The following is a 14330-nucleotide window of genomic DNA, read 5'->3' on the forward strand; positions in this document are numbered from 1 at the left end:
TACAACTTCTTTACTGCTGGTTCTATTCATTGACCATTCTCTTGCCGTATTCTGTCCATGATTTCACCCCAGGAAACATCTTTGCCACTTTCTGGATCATTCATATCTGAGGTGTATATTAGAACAGCAAATAGGCGTTTAATCAAATGCCTCTTCGTCAACATAAAGAGCGAATGCACTAAAGCGTGAACGCTCAAAACAGTGATTTTTTTCCCCTGGGAAAGAAATCACTTGGCCTTCCCCATGTGTTTGCCCCTTTCCCCACTGTAGTGCAATCTCAGAGTTGGTATATTTAAGTAGGGGGTGAAGCTCCTCACTTTAATGTTTAAAAGTTTGTTTTTGTATTTTTTTTAATTTGGAACAGCAATTTTTTTTTCCCTTGGGGAAAAAAAATCACTGTTCTGAGGTTTCGACATTGTAAGCTTCCGCTTACATGGGGTCGATTAATCATCGTTCACTTTTTTAAGCATTCAATGATGTAATATAGACCCCCATATCTGCTAAGTCCAAGAGTAATTCATCCCACAACCCTCCCGACTGGAGGGTTGTAATAACACATCCTTTTGCTGAATCGTCATCCCAGAATAGGTTCTGCTGGAATAAATTTGACAAATCTATCATTGATACTGCTTCCATTTCTCCTTCCACCACTGCATGAAAATCCTGTGAAAGCTTGACTTCTTTCACATCCTGTTAACTTCTCCTTTAAAGGCTTGCCTGCCTTTAACACAATACTGCCATTCTCAGCAGCATTCGTCTTCTTCCTTTTCTCCAAAATGAGTGATTCACCATTATCTCATGGATCTAACTCTTTTACTTCTTTTCTTGGCTTCATACTTTCTCCCAGTTTCTCCAAGCCACCATCACTGACCAAAACCCAGAAATGTCACATTCAGTAGTGTCCCCTTAGGTAAAATGATTAGTGGAAGTTCCCTGATGCCCTGGCCAAATTTCTGCTAGAAGTAGAAATACAACTTGGGTCTCCCTTGAAAGAAGCTACTAGCCTAATGTGATTAATCCAGTTCATAAATGATCAAATAAATAAAAATTCTTCATGTCAAACTCGAAATCCTTTATTTGCCAAATTCACATATTCATTCATATTCTAGTGTGTATTCTGTGGAATTACTATTTACACCCTACACTTCTTACTATAATTCAATACTCTGCTTTTTGTCTATACCTATAAGGCCATTTACATTCAGTTTTACTACTGTTAAAGCAGTCATTCTAATAAAAAGCTATTACTCCCACATATTGTACATGATTGTTTTTTTTTTGAGTATGTGTTTCCATCGGGTCTATATTAGAACATCGACTTTTTAAAACATTGAATGTTCTAATATCGACTCCTATTCAGCGAACGCTGACAATGTCGAACATGCAGAACAACAAATTTTTTCCCAGGGAAAAACTTTGCTGTTCCGACACACATACACACAACACAAACATACTAAACAAACAGCAATGCACACACATACACCTAAAATCCTACATCTAACCCTACACTAAACTGTACACACACCACTAGCTATCCACTTACCTTAACCCAAACTCTAACCCTAAGATCCGTCACTATTGCACAATCACCTCACCCATGCCCTAACTCACCTACCCCACCCTAACCCTCGCGTCCACACAATTGCACACTTACCTGACTCACGCCCTAACTCTAACTCACCTACCCCGTGCCCTAACCCTCATGTCCACACAATTATCTGATCCTAACCCGTAACTTTCCACCACAGTGCTGAACCATAGCAAAGCCACAGGAACAGCCAACCGAATTCCTTCCCTAGGAAGAAATTCAGTGTTCCGTAGCTTCGCTATTTTCAGCATTCGCTAAATAGGGATCGATATTAGAACATTCAAAGTTGTGAAACTTTGATGTTCTAATATAGACCTGTTTCCATCTTGTGGCTTGCATGCACACACAAATGACTGGCAGATTAATGTTCTATGCAGTTGCTTTTTCCTCATATTTGAATCCATGTTACACTTTCCAGAATTTTTACTTCAATAAAAGCACTTGGGACACAAGGTACCATCAAATAGTTGCATGGGTGCAGAAGGAACCAGTGTAGGGAGGAAGAAAGTCTAGGTTTACTGCAATAGCAGTATTAAAAGCTGAGTGAGCTTAATGCATGCTGCAAATGATATACCACTTTGTTGAATGGTTGTACATGAGCATAAGCATGAATGTCCCTCCTGAAGGAAGAACTTGCAGGGCTTGCAAGGCTGCTATAGGGTGGGAGGGGATTAAGGCATATTTCCTGGCAATGAGACACTGCACCAGTGTCCCTCATCTCCACAATGGGCCTAGACATGGGTTGGGTTGAGACTGAGGGAGGCTAAGACAATTCTGGTAGACTTGGTGAACCAGGAGAGGAGCTAATGGCAGCTGATGGACACCTGTAAGGGAGGGGAATCCAAAAAATATGAAAATAACTAAATACGTTTTCAACCCCCATCCATTTTAACTCCCACCAAACTATATACACTTTCCTAAAAGGAAATCTTACCTCTTTAAATAGGAGCAGTTGCTCCAATGCAGCAGCTGCACTGATAGGCATTACCTGCTCTAAAGTTAAAGTTAATCATGCTTATGTATATGTTAGAGCCTGTGTTCCTGCATACTCAGATTGCTAACTGTCCTTATCTTATCTGTAGTCCCCTGTCAGATGTAAAAAATAACCTACATGCTTTCAGTAAACATTAACTTTTATCCTACAGAAAATGTACAGTGGCTAACATTAAATAAATAAACTAAATTTCAAGCTGTTATATTTAATGCATAAAAATACCAAGACTGATACAGGGGAAGATACTTGTATAAGTATTTATTTTCTACAATTTCAAAATTCATTTCTTACTTTCCTTTTTTTCACTGAACTGCTTAACAATACCCCTTTAAAAGTTAATTATATTGTACCTAGCAGATCCACCAAAAATGTCCCTCAGAATGTACCGTCTAGTCCTGATTAATAGGGCATACCTACAGACTGCTTGTTTTCGTTTAAAAGCAGGGACTCTTGAAAAAAACAGCTAGTTAGTTTGCAGAGAATTTTTTTTTGTGTATTGCATCATTTTATGTTAGTTTAAAAGTCTTTTTTCTTGAAAATCAATGTCTATAGCTTAAACTAAGAACATTGATCTAGATATTCCCGTCTTTTAATTCTGTATATAATATGCTCAATACACATTTCCATTCTACCCTCAGCAGCTGAAAATCACATAATTTTATTAGTTTTAACTTGCTTCTTTCCAGCCTTTCTTATGTTGTTACAGTGTAAAGCTGGGTACATTTTTACTAAGAAAGTGCACTATCTTACCTTATTATAACTACCATATTTAATGATAATGGATAAAACACCCCAGTTTGGATTTAAAATACCTCTAACTACATAATCTAGAGAGCTATTTTATACCAATAGGAAAATGACATGCAATTTACATCAGGAAGCTTTTTATAGAAATACTTATAATTACAATTACTTCTGCCTATTCAATTTCCTTCTCAATATTAATTACATAAAGTGGGTCTTATGTTTTATAGTTCTCATACATTTAACACACACAAAATACTTCACATGTCTAAAACTATATCACGTGGACTTGATACTTTACAGTTCTCCTACTTATTCATTAATTTCACTTTGTTGTTGGTCTTGTTAATCACTGACATCTTCCAACACCAGTCTCTGGTTCAAGTCCAATGTGTTCTCATTTCTACTGGTTAGCTCCTGTGTTTATTTTTATCACTCAAGCAATTTGCTTTGGAACAATGGAAAATGTTTCACTGACAAAGTCTCCATATGGACATTTTTATGCTAGAATATCTCCTTCAGCAAATTGGATCACTCCTTGTTGGCTAAACATTTTTTTGAATTCCTCTATAGCCTGTTCTCATTCCAAAAATGTATTTGATCTCCAGGAAAAAAATATTCTGAAAACAAGTGGATATAGCAACTTGAATCTTACACCTACCTGTTGAAATCCCCCTAATTGCTGAAATAAGCACCTCTCTCATTTGCTTGGTGTACAGTTCTCATTTTCCTCAAACACTCTGGTGTCCCCGTTTTCAGTACTTTTTACCTTCTGGAACAATTTTGCCAGGGGCAGATCTTTCAGCTGGTGTGGTTGGATTTTTATTAATGTACATCTTAACTGTTTTCTGATGGTCAAATTTGGTTATACACATAATGTGACCTCTTAATTAACACATGCTGCTGTGAAACACCACTCCAGTTGCTTATTTGTAGTGTATAGTCCTATCAGTTTCTCTGGTAAAGCAAAAACATTTTTTTGTATGTGTTCTGTTTTCTAATGTGACTGTTTTTTGAAACATTTCTTGCTGGGAAGCCTCATATTCAGTCAGTTTTTCCTTCATTTCAGTTTCTGATTTCTGCAGTTTTAGCAGCTTATCTGAGTGACTATTTAAGACATTTATTTTCTAGTCCATTTTAATATTTGAATTTTATTTTTCTCCAGTGATGCACTTATTTTAAACATCTCGGTGTGTATTTCATTTGTTTTTCCCCTTCTGTATTACTGGAAATTACTGGAAGCTCAATCTCTCACAAATGAGGCAACTTGATTTTCTGGGTCAGCTGTGAGGTTCTTCCTAGCCAGAGTTTTTCCCCTTGTTTTCTGATACATTTTCCCAATTTAATCTTTGCTGGCATCTGGAAAGTATAATTATTAGTCAGCAATTGACTTTTACCAAAACTATAACCTTTACTGTCTTTTTAAAAAACATTGTCTTGGATTTCACTCTGGTAGAGCTCAAATTAACGTGTTGTTTAGTCAGCTGCCATCTTGGAAGCTCTAGACTGTGTGACAGTTTCCAAATGACTTGCTCTCAAGCAAGTGTCTTACTCCAGTGTATGTCTGCCCCAATTCCAAAAGGCTTACTCTCAGTGTAAGTGCCTTGCTCCAGATTAATTCCTAGCTATAATGCAGACTTACACTGGGACTAGATTCAAAAGATTTGCTCTCTACGTAAGTGACTTACATTGAGTATACACTGGAGTAAGTCACTTAGAGTGAGAGCATTTCTTTTGGAATTGGGCCCTGCATTAGTTCTGTGACACAGAGCATTGGTGGAATATCATTTCTTAATCAAGGTTATTTTGCTGTATGTTGCTTCAAAACCACACAGTACACCAAGTGATGGAAATACTCTTCTTTGCTTTTATGGGTAAAATAAGTTTCCCTTCCCTAGTTCTATGCATACAGGCCAACTTTCTCTTCAGTTGTACAATAATGTTCTGTCACACGCAGCACAGCTATAGGCTTTGGTAGATCTATAATGCACATGAGTCAAAATACTGTTTCTCATTCAAGAGCATGTTGCTGTGTGCTGATTTCTCATTGCATAAAGCACCATATAATATATACAAATGTAAAATAAAATGAAATATTCTTGCTTGCTTAGGTAAAATATTGAACAGTTGCACATTATTTGGGCTATTTTACACATGTCATTATGAATTAGTAACGGATCACACAAATGTATCCTTAACTATATAGATATCCAGTTTACATTTTAACTAATTTACAGATTTTAACATTCTGTTTTGTAATAGTTGTTTCCACATATGAGGAACTAAGACTTGGAATTCTTCTTGTGTTATTTCCTAACAACTCTATATGGGTCATATAATTCCGGATTATAGATCATTGGCATCTAAGAAGATTTTACTAAATGCTTCCTGAGAAATCTATACTTAATTGTGTGTAAAGTTGCAGTAACCTCTCTTGATGGTTAAAGTACTTTTTGCGTATGATTTTCCTTGTAAAATGCCTCTGTTTCCATGAGAATTATGACAGATGAAAATTGTTACAATGACAAAAGGCACTGTTATATTTGAGCAATGGCTTTACCACAGATTTGTACAGGAAAAGCAATACTTCTGGAGCAATACTTCTGGGTTGATATATAATTGAGGATCACATATATTGTACTGCAGGCCATTTGGAGTATAAGTGACACATTTTATTAAAGTTTATATTTTCACCAACAATAATTCCCAAATTCTTATAGTATTTAACATATTCACCTATTTTGTTATCAGTCATAAATTTATTATAGATGCAAGGTGATCCAAAAATATCAGTGATGTTATATTATTAGCTTTACATCAGGTATCTAATTTTGATAAAGCAAATTGCAATTGATAGCAATCATTAATTGTTATAACAACATCTAGTTTGTAGTCATCTGCAAATTCATATAACAAGCAGTTATTGATGTTCACCCCAGAAAACAGAATACTGCGGCACACTTCAGAACTTGATGGATTTATTGTTGAACATCTGCTGAAACATTTACTACAAAAAAATAAGTTTGAAACTCTTTTAACTGCTTTTTCCTGTCAGTACTAGAAATAACTAATTGTCTCACAATGAGGCACTCTAAGCCCAGTGTACAGGACAGTACTATGAAAAAAAGGCATACAGGCTATACTAAGTAATATCAATAAGTTATCTATAAAGATAAATTAGAAAGGAAAATGGACAATTTTAAAGAGGAATGAAAAACAAGTTGAAGTGCTGAATGAATCTCTTAAACAACAATCATCACAAATGTCAAGTATAGAAGAGGCAATGTGAGCCAGATGAACGATCCACCAGAATGCTAAAATAATTAGAAATCCACTTCACAACACGTAAATGCAATCAACCACTGAAAAATTTATTTTAAGCAGCAGAACGATCCTGCTTTTCGTCAGCGACACTTCGCCAACTTCATCAGAAGTTAGAATTTAAAATAATGCGCCACTTCCTAGAGTGATTTAAATACAAAAACATGACATCAACACTGAAACTTTGCATAACATGAACATTTAAAATCACCTTATAAATTAACTTTTAACATTGCCCCTATTATACTTTCACTAAAATGTCTTAAAAATTATAAAAATAATATTTTAATTAAAACAAAAAGTTAACTGACCAGCATTTGTCTAAAAAAGCATTTTAAACATTATAAACAGCTGACACAGTGCAAATATATGCTCATCCAACCATAATGATACCAAAAACTCTGAAGAAATACTCGAAAAAATATTCTAAACAAAAAAATATATATATATATATATATATATATATATATATATATATCCAAAACTTCAGAAAATCAGAATTATCCAATAGCAATGTCGAAAAACACACTGAGAGCCAGTAATTAGCTTTCATCCAATTTAATATGTTGGACTTCTTCAGAATAACATACAATTACAATACAATCCTGTATATATAACCAAAGTAATGGTGAAATGACAAGTCATACTGTAAACCAATTAGGAAATATAACTCATGAATTATGTAATAAGAATCCTGTTGAAGCAAGACATTCCACTAACTGAATTATGTATAATGTATTTAGAACCCTGTTCAAAAGTAAACAAAGCCTACCACTAGTAAATGTGTAGTTAGTTGTGCCATTTCAAAAAACATTTAATGTTTAAACTTTCATTTAGTCCAGGTGGGGCATTAGCATTTAACCTTAGTTGCCATCTTAATTCTTTAACCTCCAATAAAGTATTTCTATCCCCAAAAACATATGAACATAATCAAGCACAATGAATTTAATTCCTGTAGACAAAGGACATATATGACTGTGTTTAGCTAGGGCATTACTAAAATCACATTTTCTTATAGCCGCACAATGCTCCTTGATTCTTGTAGACAGCTTGCGTATTGTTTTACCAATATAAAATGCTGAACACAATGTGCAGATAGCTGCATAAACAACATTGTCTGAATTGCAGTCAAAATATGTAGTATAATGTATTTTAAAATTATTATGTTTAAAAGTATATGAGGCACCTGTAAGAATATTCTTACAGGCAACGCATTTTCCACAAGCAAACATCCCTTTATTACTGTGAATGACGGGGGGTGTAACAATAAATTGAGTGTCTCTATTTTCAAATAGAGAACGTAAAGATTTAAATTTTTTATGTGTAAAAACAGGACCTAGCCCTAATTTGTTGTCAACCTCCTGGCTGGAGGTAAGAATATCCCAGTTATTATAAAACACTTTCTTAATAGCTATAGAGTCCCTGCAAATAGGAACTGGGAAACTAGTGAATCTATCTGTAGAGTTATGTGTAGAAAGAGAGTGTCCTTAATTATGTATTTGAGAAATGTACTGATAGGTGCAGGACACAAGGGAGTAGTCCGTGATTCAAACATAGTATTGGTTATATCATTTATAGTGTTACTACACTCATTGGTCACAAGGGGAGTAGTCTGTATTTCATTCATACTATTGGTTGTATTTTTCTTCGGAGAGAAGCCTTTTAAAAGAATAGGAGGATAATTAGTGTGCCTTAAAAAGACTACATCTTTAACAATAGAATTCAGTAAATCAGTAGGGTAACCTCTCTCTATAAGAAAGGAACTAAAAACATCACATTCATGTAGAAAAACATTATCATCAGAAATAATCCTAGACAATCTGATGTACTGACCTCTGGCCATATTAACTTTCATAAATAGAGGATGCATACTGCAGAAATGTAAATAATTATTTCTGAATGTCTTTTTCCTAAATATAGTAGAGTTCCAAGTTAAAGAATTTGTATCAATGGAAATAAGTATATCTAAAAAGTTAACTTGCTTCCCAAAAGCTGAAATCTTAAACTTTAGAAATGGAATACTATCAGATAAGGAATTAATAAATGTAAACAAATCAGACTCACATCCCTTCCATACAAAAAAGAGGTCATCAATGTACCGTCGGTACAGAAGAATATTATTAAAACCAGGTAAATATACTAGAAAGTTATATTCCCACCAGGCTAAAACTAAATTTGCAAAGGCAGGAGCTAGTTTAGCCCCCATAGCTACACCTTTAGTTTGATGAAAAATCTTACCATCAAAGTGAAAAAAATTGTTAGTTAATACTAGAGAAGTTAGGGAGCAAATCATGTTAATTTTTTCCTGTGAGAAGGTGGTAAATTTTGATAAATAATTTCTTAAGTATTCTATGCCTATATCATGAGGAATGTTAGAATACAACGATTCAATATCTAAAGTAACTAAAATAGTATGTTCATCAGTAGGAGGGTTGAGAAAAATGAGATTAAGGAAATCCCATGAATCCCTTAGAAAATAGGGTGAAACTTGTACTAAAGGGTTTAATACAAAATCAATAAATTCTGCTATACCTTCTGTCGTAGTTTTCTTGTTCGACACTATGTGTCTAAAAGGAGGATGAAACTGGTCCTTATGTATTTTAGGAATTCCGAAGAATTTTCCTAGTTGGGGCTCTGACACAGTTAAAAAATCAGCTATTACATCACAAATCTGTTTAGATTTATGTAATGCAATAATAGTTCTATCTATATGTTTAAAAGCCCGAAGGACATCTGTTAGGGTAGCCATAGCATAAAACTCACTGTTATTAAGGTCATTTAATAAAATACGAGTGTATTTATCTTGTTCCATCAACACTATACCTGAGCCCTTATCAGCTCTCATGATTCTTAGTGATCTGTCTGCTGATAAGGAATTTAATTCAGTTAACTGTTCATTAGTAAGGTTGAACCATTTACAAGTACAGTTATGCTTTAAAACATATCGCAAGTCTTTTTCACATAACTTAAGAAAGATATGTAAGGTATTACATAGTGGTGGGTTATATAAGCTTTTCTTGACAGGTAGCTTAGTGTAAGAATATAGTACATTTTCATCTTCATCTTCTACATCATATACATCTTTGTGAAATAAAAGTTTTAAATTAAGTTTCCTAACATATACACGTAAATCTATTAATAAAGAAGAAATGTCAGCACGGTAGGCAGGAATAAAAGAAAAACCTAGTTTCAGTAAGCTGTTGAAATTATCAGGTAAAACTCTCCCAGATAAATTGAAAACTTCAGAATCTGGTATATATGTTTCTACAGGTAAGGAGTTGCAGTTACCATTAACTAAGTTATTATTAGAAACATTCAGCGTGTGTGAGCTGTTATCAGAAACATTCAGCGTGTGGGAGCTGTTATCAGAAACATTCAGCGTGTGGGAGCTCTTCTTGGTCTTCCTCGTGGTTGGCCTCTTTCTAAAAAATGAGTGTTTCTTAGGGAATAAGAACGAGTAGTGGGAGAATTTGTAAGGAAACCTCTTTCCCCATGATTCATTTGTCTTCCTTCGCCTCTGTAGGATGAAAGTCTCCCTCTTCTTCTGGTGATCATGGGGGAGGGGGGCATGGTCCGAGTATTTTTGGATAAAAAATTAGAGTCTCTGTCATCTAAGATATTCATTGTAGTAGGTCCTGGTGAATTTAAGAGACGTAAAGGATTTGCTAAAACAGATGGGGAAGTAATAGGAACACAGCCGGCAGAATTGTGTATATTAATAGGATGGGAAATGCCTACTTCTGTATTAGACATCCGAGGGGTGTTATGATCAGACAACACTGCAGCGGGAAAGCTTTGCATAGCGAGATCAGACTGTGGAGTTGTAGTAGTATATATATCATTTTGGCGGGAAGGCAAAGAAATAACCGTTGGATTGTTTATGTCTTGATGTGCCGCCTGCATTGTCTGATTATCCGATCTTATAGAATCTGTGGTAGTTCTCATAAAATTGTTGGTGGCAGAACTACTGTGGTCTGCAGAATTACCAGTAAACACATTTCCATATTCTTCTTCTGGTCTTTCAGAATTAATAGTAGATCTTCCAAAATTTGTAGAAGTAGGACCGCTGTGAGCCGACGGGTAATTATTGAACAAATTCCTGTAACTATATCTGTATCCTCCATCAGTTCTTAAGGGATATGCTTGATTATGCTTGTATTGGAGCATATCTCTCTGTAGCTTACGTTTGTTCCGGTGAACTATGGTAGCTACATGTCGGGTTACTCTAGGATGAATGCCATTGAAGACATGTAATAAAAGATGTAAATCTTGATGTTTAATAATCACCGAATGTAGGTTATGGATTTCTTGAGAAATGTCAGACAGTCTCAGTTTGTTATGCTCTATAAGAGACCTAATCACTATTAAGCCAGTAGTGTTATACAAAACTTCCAGTTCCTTATATAACTTGGAGTCCCTTGTGAGATTATTAGGAAACTTCGTAATTCTAAGACCTAATGGGACTATTTCCTTGCTCAAACAAAATGAAAGGTAGAAGTTATCATATAAATTCTTAAAAGCAATGAAAAGTCTTTCAAGCCTAAAAAGCATCTGTTTCAAATTATTTGTTGCAGTAGACTGTCTAGAATGCATGAAATCAGGAGATCCATTAATGTTATTTACCTCTGCAAATGGGTTAGGTACATTTTCCGTGTTGGTGAAAGACAACAGGTCTTCTGAAACATTTACATGTATATGTTGTTGTTGGGTAGGTAACGGTTGCTGTATATTAAGTCTCTGAAATACTAAAGGACTAGTTTGTTGTCCAGTGACAGGTAAAGTGGTGTTACCATGCATCAACGGAATTCGTAAAGTGGGTGAATTAGACAGACTGTTATAAGTATTATTCCATGCATTGTTCTCTAAAGTTACAGCATTTGATTGTACATTAGATCTGCTGTCAGGAACCAGGAACTCATTGTTCAGTTTATTGTTTTGTAAATGTACAGCAGTTGACTGCGTATAAGTCTGACCAGTAGGAACCGGCATCTCAATCAAATGAACTGTAGTAGGAACCTGAACTGGCATCTCATTCAAATGAACTGTAGTAGGAATCTGTTGTGCTGACGATTCAGATACTGTATTTGTAGGTTCCTTATGATTAGTGATAATATTTCCATTTAGAAGAAACTGTAGTTGAACCTCTGGATTATTTAAGTTTAGAGAAGTCGGAATAAGAATAGTTTCCCCGACTAGTAGTAGATGTAACAGTGGTAGTCGAAATGTTGTTAAGTCCTGAAGTAGGCACTCCTTCCAAAGATCGATCGCTGCTTGCATCAGTGTACATTGAAGCAAAAAAGCCAGGTGGGATCGAAAGAGGTGGAAAGTCTGTACTTAATTGGCTACTAGAGCCAAGCTCTCCTTGTAAAATATTCGACATTATGTAGAGATAATGTATATAAACACTGAAAAAACTCTTTAAAATTCAACGAAGAACTGAAACTATATCCAAAAAACTTCGTAAAAATCAGAATTATCCAATAGCAATGTCGAAAAAACACACTGAGAGCCAGTAATTAGCGCTTTCATCCAATTTAATATGTTGGACTTCTTCAGAATAACATACAATTACAATACAATCCTGTATATATAACCAAAGTAATGGTGAAATGACAAGTCATACTGTAAACCAATTAGGAAATATAACTCATGAATTATGTAATAAGAATCCTGTTGAAGCAAGACATTCCACTAACTGAATTATGTATAATGTATTTAGAACCCTGTTCAAAAGTAAACAAAGCCTACCCCTAGTAAATGTGTAGTTAGTTGTGCCATTTCAAAAAACATTTAATGTTTAAACTTTCATTTAGTCCAGGTGGGGCATTAGCATTTAACCTTAGTTGCCATCTTAATTCTTTAACCTCCAATAAAGTATTTCTATCCCCAAAAAACATATGAACATAATCAAGCACAATGAATTTAAATCCTGTAGACAAAGGACATATATGACTGTGTTTAGCTAGGGCATTACTAAAATCACATTTTCTTATAGCCGCACAATGCTCCTTGATTCTTGTAGACAGCTTGCGTATTGTTTTACCAATATAAAATGCTGAACACAATGTGCAGATAGCTGCATAAACAACATTGTCTGAATTGCAGTCAAAATATGTAGTATAATGTATTTTAAAATTATTATGTTTAAAAGTATATGAGGCACCTGTAAGAATATTCTTACAGGCAACACATTTTCCACAAGCAAACATCCCTTTATTACTGTGAATGACAGGGGGTGTAACAATAAATTGAGTGTCTCTATTTTCAAATAGAGAACGTAAAGATTTAAATTTTTATGTGTAAAAACAGGACCTAGCCCTAATTTGTTGTCAACCTCCTGGCTGGAGGTAAGAATATCCCAGTTATTATAAAACACTTTCTTAATAGCTATAGAGTCCCTGCAAATAGGAACTGGGAAACTAGTGAATCTATCTATAGAGTTATGTGTAGAAAGAGAGTGTCCTGAATTATGTATTTGAGAAACGTACTGACAGGTGCAGGACAAGGGAGTAGTCCGTGATTCAAACATAGTATTGGTTATATCATTTATAGTGTTACTACACTCATTGGTCACAAGGGGAGTAGTCTGTATTTCATTCATACTATTGGTTGTATTTTTCTATGGAGAGAAGCCTTTTAAAAGAATAGGAGGATAATTAGTGTGCCTTAAAAAGACTACATCTTTAACAATAGAATTCAGTAAATCAGTAGGGTAACCTCTCTCTATAAGAAAGGAACTAAAAACATCACATTCATGTAGAAAAACATTATCATCAGAAATAATCCTAGACAATCTGATGTACTGACCTCTGGCCATATTAACTTTCATAAATAGAGGATGCATACTGCAGAAATGTAAATAATTATTTCTGAATGTCTTTTTCCTAAATATAGTAGAGTTCCAAGTTAAAGAATTTGTATCAATGGAAATAAGTACATCTAAAAAGTTAACTTGCTTCCCAAAAGCTGAAATCTTAAACTTTAGAAATGGAATACTATCAGATAAGGAATTAATAAATGTAAACAAATCAGACTCACATCCCTTCCATACAAAAAAGAGGTCATCAATGTAACGTCGGTACATATATATATATATATATATATATATATATATATATATATATATATATATATATATATATATATATATATATATATCCTCCTTACTCGTAGACCATCAAGCACTATCTAAAGGCTAACCTTAAGAAATAAAAATCAGTCCAAGTTGACCCACTCACTTAAGTACATAACTGATCAATACCATCAAAATTAACTAAAAATTGTAAATTATTATGGAGGATTACGATTCACACGGCCTGGTAACATTTACCTTTTTAAACTCCTCAATTTCAGCACACTAGCAATGGACAACATACTGTTTAAACCTGGAAAATGGTAGGCATCCAATTGTAACTGCCATACCAATTCCTTAAGTTCAAGCAACAAAGATTCAGGGCCCCCCCTATTGTTTGAAACCAACTGGTCGATAACTGTAAAGTTAAATTCATGCTCTGGACATTCGTTAATGTGTTTGGCCAAGGCATTGTCCAATTTTCCCCTCCTGATGGCATACAAGTGTTCATAAACTCAGTCCTGCAATCTCTGGTCCGTTTTCCCTATATAAAAAAATGGACATGAAGTGCACTTGGCTGAGTACACCACATGGGAACTTTGGCAGTTGAA

This window comes from Protopterus annectens, chromosome 2.part2 (assembly GCF_019279795.1).
Source record: "Protopterus annectens isolate FY-2018-M chromosome 2.part2, PAN1.0, whole genome shotgun sequence".
Classification (NCBI taxonomy): domain Eukaryota; kingdom Metazoa; phylum Chordata; order Ceratodontiformes; family Protopteridae; genus Protopterus; species Protopterus annectens.